Source organism: Jaculus jaculus, chromosome 10, assembly GCF_020740685.1.
Source record: "Jaculus jaculus isolate mJacJac1 chromosome 10, mJacJac1.mat.Y.cur, whole genome shotgun sequence".
Taxonomy (NCBI): domain Eukaryota; kingdom Metazoa; phylum Chordata; class Mammalia; order Rodentia; family Dipodidae; genus Jaculus; species Jaculus jaculus.
The window spans coordinates 35,572,990-35,590,427 of NC_059111.1; the positions used below are offsets into that span (position 1 = coordinate 35,572,990).

The 17,438-nt window shown below is 40.4% G+C and overlaps 1 protein-coding gene across 1 annotated transcript in view; it reads right to left on the reverse strand.

Moving 5' to 3' along the window:
* Positions 1-17,020, reverse strand: part of Mei4 (meiotic double-stranded break formation protein 4) — a 193,792-nt gene extending 176,772 nt beyond the window's left edge. The window contains exon 1 of the mRNA XM_004660399.2: positions 16,860-17,020. The gene's annotated coding sequence lies outside the window, so the exon portion shown is untranslated. The remainder of the gene's footprint in view (positions 1-16,859) is intronic.
* Positions 17,021-17,438: the final 418 nt, after the last annotated feature.

Genomic DNA, 17,438 nt, shown 5'->3' on the forward strand with positions numbered 1-17,438 from the left:
AAAGCAGAAACCATATATGAAAATTACAGGGAGAGAAGTTTTCAATAAACAGATGAATAAGATACCTACTGATAAGAGCTGTCTAGCAAGAGAATGTGCTCTCTTGTGAAGTTATGAAATTCCATTTACTGGAGTTATTCGGGCAGAGGTTGAATGGCCATCTGCCTGAGATGAGGACAGATTCCAGCAGTGATGTGAAGGCTCTATAGTTCAACCAATGTCTTTTCCAATTCCGAAGTCATGAACACACAAACACCCAAGCAAGTGTGATGTAGCAGTTGAAAGTTCCAGCTGTGAAGTCTGACAGTTTGGTTAAACCCCAGGTTCTACCACTTATATGCTTTGTTTACTTAGCCATAGAAAGCCTATTGGCTGCTCTGAAAAACAAGGCAAATAACAGAAGTGACCCAACAGTGTTATGTTAAAAAGTAAATGAGATAATTCATATAGAAAATTTATTTTGTATTTATTGTGACAGAGAAAAAGAGAAAATGGGTGTGTGAGGGCCTCCAGCCACTGCAAACAAATTCCAGACATATGTGCCGCTTTGTGCATTTGGCTAACGTAGGTACTGGGGAATCGAACCTAGGTCCTTTGGCTTTGCAGACAAATGCATTAACCACTAAGCAATCCCTCCAGTCTTCAAATGAATTCTTAATAACCAAAGTGATTTCCGATATTTCTTTGCAGAGGCAAGTATTTCATGCATGTGCTTTAATAAAGAAAGTGAAGGAGGGCTGGAGAGATGACTTAGCAGTTAAGCGCTTGCCTGTGAAGCCTAAGGACCCCGGTTCGAGGCTCGGTTCCCCAGGTCCCACGTTAGCCAGATGCACAAGGGGGTGCACGCATCTGGAGTTCGTTTGCAGAGGCTGGAAGCCCTGGCGTGCCCATTCTCTCTCTCTCCCTCTATCTGTCTTTCTCTCTGTGTCTGTCGCTCTCAAATAAATAAAAAAAAAATTTTAAAAAAAAGAAAGTGAAGGAGAAATGAATACAGAAAGCAACTGCATGCACACAGTGAGGTCAGGTGATGCTATTATTCTTTTGACATTCTGAACAAAATGATATGTTATTCATAGTGCAAACATTGAGCAAAGGACTTAACTTGCAAAAGGAAGCTAAGTCTTTACAAAAAAAAAAACCCATACAGATATTTCACAAAATCTAGTATTTCTGCAGTGCAGAATGCAATGCTTTGAGAAAGGTATGACACAATACAAAAAAAGAAAAACAAGGGGCTTGAGGTATAGTTCAGTGCTACCGTCCATCCTAGACTGCATAGACAAGCACAGAATTGAAAAATTGATTGCCTAATAATCAACTCTTGGAGTTCATTCTGGAAACTGTATCTTCTGATTTGAATTTCCAAGTACACCTTGAAAGTAAAACCATATAAAGTCCATTTTTCCAAATTACCATCTAAGATTCTCAACTGAGCAATCAAGCTCTGCTCCTCAACACCCCCCCCATACACACACATAGCTGTTTTACCTGGCATTTTAATATAAGGCTCCTATGATGATTTTCAGACTTGGAAAAATCCCTCTCCAGTGATATTTTGTATTAAACTACAATTTGATGATGATCAGAGTTCTAACTTACTCTTTGGAGTTTTTTTTTTTTTTTCTAATCCCATACAAGATAATAATTAAGCTGCTGAATGGTCAGTAGTTAGTAACAGATGAGACCGAAATAATGGATAAACAAGCAAAAACATAAAATAAAAAGGGTTTTGTTATTATGTTACAAAAAAAAAATGCTTCCATGATAGATCTTTAGTCATGAAACTGATTAGGCTGACGATCAAAAGACTGCTGCCCTCTAGCTTTACTTCACTCCACTGCCCTCAGAGAGTCCAGCTAGAGCTTCTGCTACTTCCCCAATAAACCAGGGGTTCCTGTGATGGAGCCTTGCCCAAGATATTCACTCTCATGGATGCATCCTTCATTGTTCCTTTTCCTGAGGGCTCTCCCCACACTTATTAAGGCCCAATTCAACTGCCTCCCTCTGAAATTCTCTAGATACACCCCTCCCTTCTTTCTTTCTTACCCTGGTTCTCTAGTACCTTCTCCCTTACCTCATTTGTAAAGAATTTGGGAAGCATTTTTACAACAATGTAGCTTTATGAGAAGTTCTCTCTCTCATACTAGTCATTGTATAAATTCAACAAAGACAGCATTTTTTGTTATTCTGTTGTTCATAGACTCAGTGAGAAACAGCAAACAATGTTGAATATGCATCATGATGATGAAGGCATGGGAGTTGCTTAGTTGGGATGTGGTTTATTTCCAGAAAGTCTGAGTTCACAGTTCTGGAGGATGAAAGACAAGAAAGCCTTAGGCCAGGGCCTGAGAGCAAAGAGGAGAACAGGTGGGAGGAAGGGATCACCGCTCAAAATAGGAACCCAGAGAACTGTTCAGGTGGCACATCCTTAGTATTTCCTCTTATAAGAGCTCAGGAGTTCCTTGAGAGAGCTTACTCTCTTCTAGAGGCAGCTTCCCCAATAACTTAAGGACTTTCTACTAGGCCCCACTTCTTAAAATCTCACCTCTTCTGTGCATCACCCCTTTAGAGACTAGCTCTTATACTTTACCCTTTTGGCAACATATTCAACCCATATCCAAATCATAGCAAAACACAAAAGAAGCAAGACATATGTAGAACAGTTCACAGAAGGGAGTGATAAGGAATAACATACAGGTAGGTAGTTCATTGAAGTAAACAATACTTAGTGGAAGAAATGAGCAGGACAGTACAGACATGGACATGGAAATGAGGGCCTTGCTACACTGTACAGGCACAAGGAATGGCACAGGCAGAGTTGAGAAAAACCATGTGCCTGCCTGGAATAGAAATTATGGTTGGCTATAAAGCAAGAGGACAAGCATCCCTCTCTAGGACAGACACTTCTGTATGATGGACATTCTCCATTCACTTGTTCATTGAATAATTATGTGATATAGAATTTAGTATCACTGTTTAAAAATAAAGGAATTAAAATCTAGGTGGAACAAGTGATAGAACAATGTTATTGTTAAGTCTCTTTCTGAACATATTTTTGCATATGATAGTTCTTAGGCATGAGTGTAGAAAATTAGTTTAACCTAAATTGGATTGATCCCCCATATGTCACACAACACACACACATAAAGGCATCTTAACTCTAAAACACTTATAGATTAAGGAAACTTCTTTTTCTTATTAAAATTCCCAAGCACATCAAGAGGGGACAACAGTGCACTATTGTCCTCATCAAAACAATGTTACATCTGTAAGTACAAGATTAAAATAGAAACTAGAATAGGTTCAGAGACCATGCATTCTAGTTCTAACAATTACTGGATATGTGACCTTCAATACACATTCCTTTTTTAAATGTACTTGTATTGCTTTACATGTTGCACATGGTGTGTGTGTGTGTGTGTGTGTGTGTGTGTGTGTGTGTGTGTGTGCAGGCACATGTGCCAGAGTCTTGCTACTACTAATATCAGATGCTTCAGCCACTTTTTGAATCCAGTTTTTTGTGGGTAAACTGAATTTGGGCCTTAGACTTTACAAGTAAGTACCCTTAAACACTTTGCCATCTGTTCAGCACAAGATATTTTTCAGCTCTCTGTGCCTCAGTTTTCTCATCTACAAAATGAGAATGAAAATACTTTCTAACTTACAAAGTTCTGAAAGGTGACTTGAGAAATAGGGAAAAATAGCACTGCAAATGGGGTGGGCAGGAAAGGGCATAGCTCTTCATGGAAGTATGCAAGCCCTCCTACGATAATAAATATGGTATTTTAAGGAATTTTTTTTTAAAGTAGATGAGTCTTAAGTATCAGTTTGAAACATCTGATCTTCCTATATTGGGTAGCTAGAAGCTAATGTAGCCAGGAGAATGGATGAAAAAATCATTCAAGTGGGGTTTTAAGAAGAGTGTTCTGGGCTGGAGAGATGGCTTAGCAGTTAAGGCACTTGCCTGTAAAACCAAAGGACCTTGGTTCAATTCCCCAGGACCTATGTAAGCAAGATGCACAAGATGGTACATGCATCTGGAGTTCATTTGCAGCGCCTGGAGGCTCTGGTGTGTCCATTCTCTCTCTTTCTGCTTCTCTCTCTCTCCCCACTCCTTCTCACTCTCAAATAAATAAATAAAAATATTTTAAAAAGAAGAAAAGTTTTCTGAGATGGAAGGAGATGGGGAACCGCTAGCATTGGATGATGAAGAAGGCTGGAAGGAGAGCCAGGCCCAAACACCAAAAGTGAGCACAATGTATATGGGAAGGTTGGAACTGTGTTTGCAAATGATAGGACTAGCTGCCAGCCTGGACAGGGCAAGTGAAGAAAGGCTCTAATGTGACTCCAACATCAGGTCGATGAAGGAACAGACACCAGTCAAAAACATGTGCTGAAATTACTGGAAAGTTAAAAAAAAAAAAAGTACAATAATGCTGCTAAAATATTTACTCACATAATACATTATGCTTTGAAGTGGTTTCCTTAATACTTCACTGAATCATAGCTGCTTATCAATGACTGCTAAAAGTGAGGTAAACATATTAATAATTGAAGAATCTGCCTCCCAGCCAAGTAGCTTGTATCACATCCTTCCTTAGTGTTCTTAAGCAGTAGCCATCTTTTTTAGGGAAAGTTTAAGAAACTAAGTAGTTTATTATTTACCACTTAATATTTTAACATCAGTGATCTATTCTGAATGACACCGTCAAGATCTTTGAGCAACACAGTGCTCTCTGCAGTTGAGTTGTGGCTGCTTGCATTTACACACTGATATGACATACCTGCTTGGGAAGCTGGATCTTGATGAACATTGTTGATCAGAAGTACATATAACTTCAAATAATCTGTTTGTCACATAGTAGAAATAGTTCTTAGTAATAATTAATGATGGAGATGATGAAAACTAGATTATTTTTAAATTAAAAGACAAAAACTATCTTTATATTAAAACACTACTTAGGATCAAAGTAATAGAGAAATAGCTTTTTGCATTTGAGAACTATGTAAGTGTCTGGTGCCCTGTTATATAAAAGAAGTATATCACAAGAAATTTATATTATCAGCAAATGTACATCACCATTGCCTGGTTGTACCAGGTACTGGAGACCTGCAAGTCCCTTTCTTCTAGGTCTTTAATATACTGGGTGGAGTGGAGGGAGAAGTGGAAAAGGGAGAAGTGGAGAAGTGTGGAAGCAGATGAAAAGTGACAAGTGAGTGAACGATAAACCACTGGAAAAGTATATAAGGGGTTCAGGATAGAAATAAGGTAGTTTTATATATTTTTTAAATCATTAATCTTAGAGATAACAAGAAGGACCTATCATAAACAAGCAGCTCATATAAATCCCATCTGGGTGAGGATTAAAATAATCAAATGTATATTTTATTTGTTTTGTTTTTTTTAAATATTGCTAGGGTCTGACATTCATGTAAACAAAAGGAAGATATCAAAAAATAACCAGCCTGGGAAACAGATTTTTATAGCAATAGACTAAGGATTAAGAATGTTACATCTCTCACTTCCCAATAATCAAAATTACTTTTTAATGTTTTTTTTTTTAATTCCTCCATTTTTCAGCCTAAACCAAAGCACACATTAAATACAAAAGGACATATTTTCCAGAGTTCTGCCATGGTGCAGGTAATCTAATAAAAACTGAAATAGGGAATAAGCTCACTGAATAAATCAGAAGGAAGAATTACAGAAGCTGAAAGATTTTGAAATACCTGTTAAAAAAAAATTGGGGGATGGGAGAGATGGCTTAGTGGTTAACACACTTGCCTGCAAAGCCAAAGGACAGTTCAATTCCCTAGAACCCATGTAAGCCAGATGTACAAGGTGATGCATATGTCTGGAGTTTGTTTGCCATGGCTAGAGGCTCTGACACGCTGATTCATTCATATTCTCTCTCTCTCTCTCTCTCTCTCTCTCTCTCTCTCTCTCTCTCTCTCTCTCCTCTTTCTCCCTCTTTCTCTCTTACTCTCAAATAAATAAATTTTTAATTGGGTTTGTATTATAAAAAATCACTTAAATTAATAGTATACTTAAGGCTATACTTCAGAATATTCCCTTAAAGTAAATTTAGTCATCAACCAAGAAATGGTGCATTTTAATACATTTTGTGACATCCCCAATATGGAAGGGATATAATACAAAGTTATTGCCCAGAAAAAAAAACAAGACCAGAATTTTTTGTTGGGAGCTATGAACCAAACCTCGGCCATGTTGAGAGAAACCGCCATATAGCAAGTTAAGTTTCTATTTCCTCATCTAATGATCTATTACCAGAAATGAAGAAGCCATTACGCCTGGGTGATAGCCTCTCCTGGTGCTGCCGGTAATTGATGAAGAAACAAAGAAATTGCATTTGGCCAGTAACCCTGTGATATCTGGCCTGATTATGACTCCTTCCTCCTACAACCCTATAAAAACCTATGTGTAAAAATAAACATCGAGACTTTGACAAATACCTAGCTTGGTCTCCTTCCTGTGTCTGTTTGCCTCCCCCTTTGCAGTGCTCCTCTGTCATTATCCCTATGCCTGAGGATGACCCACCTGCCATTAAATCCATTTATCCTATTCTCTCCAAATCTGCAGGTTAGCTTCTCTTCGAGTCCTTGTTCGACACCCCGCTGGCCAGGGCAAATGGCACCCAATGTGGGGCCCAAGGTACAAAGAAAAAAGCTGAACATCGCTTGAGTGGACAGCCATCCTTGCCATTGGATCGCCACCTCACCGGGGGGTGAGTGAAGATCCGCATTGAGGTCACTGTAGGCAGTCCACACCTTTTATACAGACCCGAACCATGATCACCATAGAAAGCCCGCCTGTAATACAGATCCGCTAAGGTAAGACAAGCGACAAGTTCTAAGGCAAACAATTTAAGACTATTTAGTCAGATTTGCAAGGCACAAGAACTACGGGGTTTCTTTTTGCACTTCTTTTCCTCCTTTTACTTTTGGTTGATGCCATCGTGTGGAATTGCAACATAGTGACAGGGCAACTGAAGCCTCTTGGCCAGGGCTACCCTCTGGCATTGGCTGAAGGCCCCTAGCTCCCTGTGCAAGTCCTGAAATCCCATTTGGGTGTTGGCAAAGACCTCCTATCTAGCCTCTCTTCCTATCAACAAAACGGGGTACGCAACAGCCAGTAAATGCTCTTAGAGCAGCTGCCAGTTCTTAAAATTGTGGTCAGGCTTGCATCAAGCTCACTGGGGAATCCCCTTGCCGGTTCTCCAACAGGGAACATTGCCCTTTGGTCTTGCCATTTCTCCTCTTTCCTTTGCTATCATGGGACAGACCCTAAGTAAGCAGTAACTTTTTATCTGGGGACTTAAAGACTCCCTCAAGACTCCTGGGGCAAAAGTTAAGAAAAAAGATCTTGCTCATTTATTTCCTCTTCTTAGAAGATTTATGTCCATGGTTTCCCCAGGAAGGTACCATTGATAAAAAAAAAAAAAAAACAAGATGGGAGAGAGTGGGAAGATTGTTTAAAAATTTACTATAGAACTTTTTTCCTTGAAAAGGTCCCAGTTCAAATCTTCTCATATTGGAACTTAATAAACAATGTACTTCAGGTTCACCGGTGTCAACCGGATATTTCAAAAGTTGTTAGGGATGGATAATTCTTTCTTAAAAATAACCTTAAACCTAGCCAAACCCCTCCCATTCAGGAACTGACTTCCAGCCATCAGGATCCTGGAATGGCTACTGCTGCCACAGCAGCTCCCTCCCCCGAGCTGCCCCGCCCTCCAGGCAGGCACCACAGGTGGCTCCCAGGCAAAGGCACTAAACAAGACAAATGATCCCCCTTTGCAGTGCTCCTCTGTCATTATCCCTATGCCTGAGGATGACTCACCTGCCCTTAAATCCATTTATCCTATTCTCTCCAAATCTGCAGTTACCCCTCCCCCAATACCCCTCTTTCCCTAGATGAGGAATCAGAGCTGGAGGGTGAGGCTGCCAGGTATCACAACCCTGACTGGCCACCCCCCAAAGTCCCCATAGCAGACCCTCCACCTATCTTTACATGCCTAAGTCGCATCACTTCTGTGCCCCTGTAACTCTCAATTGTGATTTAGAAGCAGTGACGCGACAGGCGACCTGCCAACTTTCCCAGGAAGCCCAATCACTAAAAACTCTCTTTGCAGTTAAAAAAGAAAAGGCCACCTTACTTAAACAACTCCTTGACTTGGACCTAGAAATCCGCTCTCCCTCTCCTACCCCCATACAGCACATCAAAGCTAAAATCAAACAACCCAAGATATTCATTTGTTTCCAATAACACACGCCCAAGTGAAAGCAGGAGCAAATTCTTTAACCCATTCACCACCTGAGTCGAGCAGGGCAAAAACAGATTCAGAGGAGGAAGGCTCTGAAGGAGATAAGCACTCCAAACAATCCACTGATTCAGATGATGATAGCGAGTCAGACAGGAACAAAAGTATTGTTATTAAGCCCCAGCAGCATCACTATTTAAAATTTAACCATATCAAGGAATTTAAAAGTGCTGTTTCCTCTTATGGACCTACTGCTCCCTTTATCATGACCCTACCAGAGGCCCTTAGTGATAATTGGCTTTCAGTAAATGATTGGAAAATGCTAGCAAAGACCGTCCTGACACAAGGGGACTTTCTCCTGTGGCCCAGGCCAAAGCAGCTCACTCTGTACATGACCTTAACACTCAAACCTTACGTCTTCTTTTTTAAATCACTAGGGAAAAAGCTCGCCAGATAGTCAAAGAATGCACAAACTTTGTCACCCTCCTACCTGTTCCCCACTTAGGTGTAAATCCTAGAGGTTTAATTTTCAATGAGATCTGGAAAATGGATCTAACACATGTTCTCTCATGTGGTCATCTTAAGTACCTCCATGTTACTGTGGATACCTTTAGTGAATTCATTTTTGCCAGCCTCCATGCTGGAGGAGCTTCAAAAAATGTCATTGCTTATGTACTCAATTGCCTTGGTGTCATGGGAAAGCCTCAAATTATTAAAACTGACAATGGTCCTGGATATACTGGAAAAAATTCCAAAATTTCTGTCATCAACTACAAATTAAACATATTACAGACATGCCATACAATCCCCAGGGTCAAGGAATTGTGGAGCCAGCCCATCAAACTATTAAACATACCCTCCAAAAGTTAAATATGGGGGATTTATAGCCCATAAAAGGCTCCCCAAAAAAAACATTCTTCATCATGCTTTGTCTTAAACTTTTTAACCCTTGACGCTCAAGGAAAGTCAGCTGCTGATCACTTTTGGCACACAAACACACAAAATACATTTGTCAAAGCTATGTGGAAAGATCCATTAACCTTAAAATAGAATGTCCCAGACCCAGTACTCATTTGGGGCCAAGGATCAGTATGCTTGTTTGACACCAAATAAAATGCTGTGAGATGGCTGCCAGAGAGACTTGTAAAATGGGCTAATGATCTTCCAATGACATCTCACATATTCAGAGAAGAAACACTTCCCTGAGAAACTCTCCTTTTTTCCTAACAGGACAAAGCTGGAAAGACCTCTACTTATTTTAATCCTCCTACTCACAATTGGATCTATTATTATAAATAAAATCATGTCTTTTATATGTCAACAGATTGATGCCATTAAGATGCAGCCTTTGCAGATTCATTATCACAAATTGGAGTTGGTGGATCAAGGTGTTGCCACTGAAGACCTAACACCTGTGGCTGTCACTCTCCCTTGATCTTACATTCTATACTCATTTACTATACTACATACATTCTGTACTTATTTACTATACTACTGTCCTCTACTCCTCTACTATTGCTACGGTCTACCTGTCATGGCCAAACACTTACCCCTCCTGCAGGAGCTGCATAGGATTCAGACCTATGCATATCAGCTCACAATAAAGTGAGTGCAATTTTGGCACCAACATGGGTACGAGGCAAAGCACCGCAAGGGTAGGTCCCTCTCTGACAGCTTCTGAAATCCCTGAGAGAAAAACCTGACTTACATGGAGGTTGGTACCATAACTGTTATCATTAAGGTCGTGCCTCACTCTCTGGCCACATAGGCCCTGCCTCCCCTCCCCAAAAGGTACCAAGGGCCAAATATTATGGGAAAAAGACATCCCACGGGAGGAGTTGGGTCCCTACTCCCCCAGTTGGTTAACACCCACCGCTGCAAAGAAGGCCTCTCTCTCTTTTTGTATAAAAGAAGGGAGGAGATGTTGGGAGTTATGAACCAAACCTCAGCCATGTTGACAGAAACCACCACATAGCAAGTTAAGTTTCTATTTCCTCATCTAATGATCTATTACCAGAAATGAAGACGCCATTACGCCTGGGTGATAGTCTCTCCTGGTGCTGCCAGTAATTGATGAAGAAACAAAGAAATTGCATTTAGCCAGTAACCCTGTGATCTCTGGCCCGATTATGACTCTTTCCCCCTATAATCCTGCAAAAACCTATATGTAAAAATAAACTTCAAGACCTTGACAAATACCTAGCTTGGTCTACTTCTTATGTCTGTTTGCCTCCCCCCATTCTGGTTAGCTTCTCCTCAAGTCCTTGTTCGACTCCCCACTCCCCGGGGCAATTGTTTTAAAAGGACAAAATTCTGAAAATACAGATGTCCGTTTATCTCTACTACTCACTTTTGAAATGTAAGTTTAGCAAAATATTTTAAGAGTGTTCCCTAAAATAACAAAAAGATAATTAGTGTACTTTGGATATTTCAATTTAATGCAGATAAAAATGGGATAGTAGCCACTTCAAATTGTAATGTATCTTACTCGCGTGACTGAAAGTTTGAACTATAACTTATTCCATTACTAGAAGGATAAACTTAAGTGGACATCACACATGATGTGTAATGCTTAAATATGCAGAAATAAGGAGTCAGTGGGGGCATAGGTTTACACCCTGACTTACATTTAGAAACCAGAGATGCTCCTTTACAATTTCATTCTTTCAGGTAAGTTACCTTGCCCAGGCTAAGCCCAATATGATCAGAAAATCCAGGCTAAAGGAGACTCTGCCTAGGTACTTTGCTTGTAAACAGATAGAAGTGATAAAGAAACTTGAAAATACGCAGATGAATTTGGTGTAGTTTAGACTTGTTCCATGCAGTCCCATGGGTAGGACAAGGACTGTGGATAAAAAGAGAGGGTGCATATTCTAGCAGGCAGGTAGGTCTGACATGTGTGGGAGAATGTAAGGACTGGTAAGTTGCCAGCTGAGGCAGGCCTTCTTTGAGTACATGGCAGGGTGTGATAGGGCTTGAATTAGGAAGGTTAAAAGAGTGTTGGGTATGGTGGCACACGCCTTTAATCCCAGCACTTGGAAGGCAGAGGTAGGAGGATTACCATGAGCTCAAGGCCACCCTGAGACTATGTAGTGAATTCCAGGTCAGCCTGAACTAGAGTGAGACCCTACCTTGAAAACCAAAAAAAAAAAAAAAGAAAGAAAGAAAAAAAAGTCACTTTCCAGGACCATTTTCACCTTGAGAGCCTCTCATTGTGAGAAACAGAAGACATAGTCAGTGTCTTTGATAAAGCTGAATCATTGGGTGAAACACCCTTGATATCTTTGAAAAATGTTAAGACTATGATTATGAGAGTCCAGGGAAAACAGCTGATGGTAACTCAGTTGGTTAATTCAATAATAGTTATCAGAGACTATTTCTTAAACTGTGTACAACTAAGGAGGTAACACAAGACCTGGGAGCTTGGAATCACTGCAATACAGCAGGAGTATCCATCCATCAGTTCCTCAAGGTCTAAAGGCATGAGAGAAAGGATCATTTACCAGAAATGGGAGAGAGTGCTATGAGAAGAGAAACTCCAACAGGAGCTATAAGTCATACTCAGAACTGTGGGAGGAAACAGAGATGTGTAAGATAGACAGAATCATGTGGCCAAGAGGAAATATGTAGCTCAGACACTAAGAAAAGCACCCCAAACCAAGGGCAAACAATGAGAGCCCTAGACTGAAAGGAAATGTTGAAATACAGTCTCTAACTAAGCATCCAAATGATGCTATGAGCATTTTTACTGGTGGGGATTCACAAATCTTTCACTTCTCATTTTACAGCACTAGCTCTTTTTACCCATATCTTCTTTGATTTGCTCTTTAAACCAAGTACTCAACGATAGTATCTGCTCTACCTTCAATGGCAATATTTAATATTATATAACAGAGAACCTGAAAATAAATATAATATCCCAAAGCCCATTTTAGGCTTGGGTAATCTTCAATCACTCATCCTTTTGAGTTATTACTTTGTTAAACTAATAAGCTTAGTTAACAAGCTTAATTATCATTCACTGTGCTGAAATGATATAATACTCAATAAGGCTAATCCATCAATATTTTTTTGTAGCATTCAACCATTAATCATTCAAATCTGTAGTTCTCCCTGCTGACTAGGGAATCTTGGAGCTGTGGTAAATAAGAAGTAAGCAAACCATGGCCTATAGGACAAATGAAGGTTTCCTTCTTCTATAGGCCAAGATTTATTAAAAACATTTATAGGGGTGGGAAGGATTGCTTAGTGGTTAAGGCACTTGCCTGCAAAGCCAGAGGACCCAGGTTCATTTCCCTAGTACCCATATAAGCCAGATGCACAAGGTGGCACATGCATCTGGAGTTCATTTGCAGCAGCTGAAGAACCTAGTGCACCATTTCCCTCTCTCTCTCATGAATAAAATAAATTTAAAAAATTAAAAACAAATAGTCATAGGCTGGAGAGATGGCTCACTGGCTAAAGCACTTGCCTACAAAGCCTAATGACCCAGGGTTCAATTCCCCAGTACCCACATAAAGCCATATGCACAAACTGGCACATACATCTGGAGTTCATTTGCAGTGGCTGGTGATCCTGGCATGACCATTCTCTCTCTCTCTCTCTCTCTCTCTTTCTCTCTCTCTCTCTCTATCTATCATCTATCTATCTATCTCTTACCTTCCCTCCTTCTCTCTCTCTCCTTTAAAAATAAATAAATAAATAAAATATATTACTTTTAGGGCAGGAGAGATGGTTTAATGGTTAAGGCACTTGCCTGCAAGGCCAAAGGATCCAGATTCAACTCCCCAGGACCCATGTAAGCCAGATGAACAAGGTAGCACATGCATCTGGAGTTTTTTTGCAGTGGCTGAAGGCCTTGACGCACCTATTTTCTCTCTTTGCCTCTCTCTCTCTCTTCCTCTCTCTCTCTTTCTCTGACAAATAAGTAGATAAAACTAAAATCTTTTAATAAATATATAAAAGACCATGCCCATTCACTTATGCATCACTCCTTTTGCATTAGAACTTCAAAATAATTGCAACATAAACAGTGTGCCTAGAATGCCTGATATACTAATTCAAGTGCATTACACAAAACTTTGGCAACTGTAGATATAAATAAAATTAATGCTTTAAGGGTGGCATATAAAAGACATATTTTGTCATTCCTAAAGAATCCCTGAATGTCCTAGTTAGAAATCATATACATCCTACATGGTTGTATGTCTGCAGTTGTAAGTTTTGCTTTCATATTTACTTTCTTTGTGAAAACAGGTAACAAACAGCATCACATGGGCAATATCTTTTACTAATAGCTTAGAGCTTCCAATGATTGATTAGGTCTTGCACATCAAAGAAGAATGTTTTTAAGGAAAGATTTTTGTGGGTTTTTTTTTCCTGAATCACACCAAAAAAAAAAAAAAAGTTTTGATAGAGGTAACTTTAGGCTATCTTTTAAATTTAACAATAAAATTTATTGCCAAGCACTTAGCCAACACTTAGTTCTATATGCATGCAAAATCATTGCAGCAATAGTATACTTGCTTCCCTTCAGATACATGAGTGGATGCTTATTACCCAATTGTTTAACCCAGAGAGCATTAAATTTTAAAATGGAAAGCAAAACAAAAGTCTAGCTTTCATCAGCTGTTACCAAAAATTCCTAATAAGAAGTGACAGGTGTTGTGCTTGTTGTGGTTCCCCTACAGTATATTAAGAAGCTAAGTCTATGGTGGCTGCAGCCACTTATTGATTTGCCATTCCCAAAGCTCTATTTTTCCCCTAATTCATACCAATGTAGCATGAGTAAAATGAATAAAATTAAATTGTCATTTATTTCACATTTAATCATCATGATGCAGCAATTGTTGGCTGAAGAAAGATCCCTACGAAACCTTGGTTCCTAAAAATATTCTCACTTCAAATACTCACTTAACACAGAGCCAGGAAGGAGACAGGGTAGATGATGGTAGCAAGGAAGTGGGACTGACTTTCTACCAAGAGGGATATCCTTTACCAATCATTTATTCTCTGCTTGAAATTGTCCTCTTGGGTACCCTCAGGTAATGCTACTTTCTTTTGATTCAGGTTTCCCTAACATGTCATATTCTTTTTTATCAGGTATCACAATTGCACATGGATAAACTGTTATTTATTTAGATGTTAGACATCTACATCCTTCAGTGGCATGTGAGCTCCATAGATCACATCCTACCTGTCCAGAGAAGAAATCCCTCTGGGTAACACATTACGACCACATAAGAGATGAATGTACAGAAAAGTGGGCGTTATATCTAGCAACATAGCTGGCACATAAGAAAACTGATTATTCTGTGATGTAACCCTCAAACATGATAGCCAATATCTTCCTGTGGTTATGAACCATAAATGTGATGGTTAATATTGACTGTCAACTTGAGAGGATCTAAAATGACTTAGGAAACAAATCTCTGGGCATATCTGTGATAATGTTTCTAGATGAAGTAATTCAGGCAAGAATACCCACCTTAACTGTGTGAGGAACCATCCCAAGGGCTGAGTCCTGAACTGAATTAAAGAAGAGAACAAGCTGAGACCCAGCATCAAATGCTCTCTGCTTCCTGCATGTGGATCGAATGTGGCCATCTGTTAGAATATCCTACTGTCATGCTTTCTCTGCTACCATGATGGGAAGCATTTGTGGAACTCTAGGCTGAAATCAACCCTTTCTGCCTTATGTGATATAATTTATCATAGCAACAAGAGAAAATAACCAGCATAATATGCAACATTCTGAGAATATGAATCCATAGCACACCAAACCCTGAATCATGTCTACTACTTATCTTTCCTCTCTGCTCTTTCAACCTCCTCCAACCTGACATCTACCTTTCAATATAAAATCATCTTCAGGTTATTCTCATTTTTAGAAAAGAAAAAGATGAATGGAATAAAGAACTCTTCCATACCCCTACCTGACCTGCATGTTCTTACTAAGAGCACAGATGGCAGTATAATTGCCAAGTCCTTAATTATTCTACTTTCTGCATCATCTGACCCTTCCAAACAATTTCCTTAGAACACTTATTTGACTCCTATGGTAATATTATCTGATTATCTTCTATCTAAAAACTATCTACTTTCCCTGCAACCCCCTGACATGTCACACCATTGTTCATCTTTCTAGCTGATCTCTCAACTCCTTCCATTCTCCACAATAAAGTCATTAAGTGTGTTTACCTCACTAATGGGTCAAAGTGACTTGACCTAATTCAACTGTCCTTTACTTTAGGCTTTGACCTTCAGATTTGAGTGTCTTCATATAGTAAAATTTAACATAATGTACACATGCCACATGCATATTCCACTAAACAGCTAAACAAAATACACAGCATTTATCATTTCCTTATACATATTAAAACAAATAAGTTACCAAAAGATTGGTATTTTAACTGTCATTCACGGAAAAAAGAACAAGAAAATCTACTCAGTCATAATTTTTTCAGCTTGTTTTCATTCCCTTATTTTACATCAGAATTATGTCACTACCTACCCCTAAAATTAACTGGGTGAAAGTCAGCCAAATTATATATGCTTTAATTGTGTTTCATGCAAAGCCCTCTGAAGCAGTAACAAAAGTAGAATAGTGAATACTAATTCATAAACCTCTGCTACATCACTGAATTTCATTACTTTTTTCCAACTAAAATTGTTTGGAAAAAAGTTTGGAAAAAGGTAGTACAAACATGCCCAAGAAAGTGAATGCGCAATGAACTTAACACAAATGTTGCTAAGTGACAATATTCTATTAAAGCTAGAACTGGTAGAGTACACTGTAATTCAAAAAGAGGCTGAAGCAAAATGATCACACAATTTTGAGAGATTGAGGCCAACTCGACTCTATATATTGGGTTTCAGGTCAGTGTTGGCTAGAGACCACTCATTTCTATTTGTTTTAAATCCTGTTTGTGCAGAGTCCATGTTACTGAGTTCTTTCTACAATCTTAGTATTTTATAAATATTATTTTTAAACCATATATTTCTTTATTTTCCGTATGCATGCACCACCTTGTGCATCTGGCTCACGTGGGTGCTGAGGAATTGAACCTGGGTGCTTTGCCCTTTGTGGGCAAGTGCCTTAACCGCTAAGCCATATCTCCAGCCAGCCCTATATTTCTTTATTTTCTATGGCTCCCAGCTATAAAGTTATTCAAATTCTAAACTCAACTTGATCTACTTCAGATGTATTTCTTGATCCTTTGCATGTTCCATCCATACTTAAAACGTTGTTTTCTCCTTTGCCGTCTTTATTCTCACCAACCTTCAGAGGTAATGTTCATCCCCACGCCTGCACCTGTCCCTTAAATAGTGCGCATGCCCCTCCTCAAAGTCTTTGCAGTCCTTCATGTCCCACACTCCTGCACGTGATGGCCCTTCGTGGGGACCATCCTCACTAGGCTGTGCATCTGTCTCCCCAAAACTATCAGCTCGCTCAGAGAGGAGACACCTTCCCACAGTTCTCTGGCGTGTGAACAACGATCCTGTCATGAATGGACCCGCAGCTCAGAAACTGGTGTCTCCCCTAGGAAGCCCCAGGACCCTTCTGATGGGACATACCAGAAAAATCCACGCGCGTGCCAGCCCACGCCTCCGAGGTCTAGATGCAATGTGCTCAGTTGGGGCAAGAGCAGTGCTAGCCCCGCGCCGCCTCCCGAAGGGCCCCACACGCAGCTCTGGAGACAAGGCTGCACCTCTCCCGGGCTCGCGCACGGGAAGAGCGCCCTCGGGCGGCCGGGAGCGCGCGGCTGCACGAGCTCCACACCCTGCGCGGGAAGCTTGCGCTGCCCGCAGGTGAGCGCCAGAGCCCCAGGGACCGCGCAGCCGCAGTCTCTCCCGCGCGAGGCAGCAGGGCGTGACGACTGAGACCACAAGTCCCAGAAGCCCGTGCGCCCGAGCGCGCGCGCTGGCGCTGCTGTGCTGTGGTGGCGCGGAGGGAGCCTCTCAGCCCCGCGAGTGGGAGCCGGCGGGCCGCGGGGAGACAGGAGCTGAGGAAGAGAGCGATTCTCTCGGAGGGGCGCCTGGAGTCCTCCGAGGGCCCGCGGGCTCAGCGCTGAGGAAAGCAGTCGCAAAACTTTCATCCTTTTCTTAAATTCTAAGTCATTTAAGTTTTTGCTTTTTGCAAACCAGTGAAATTAT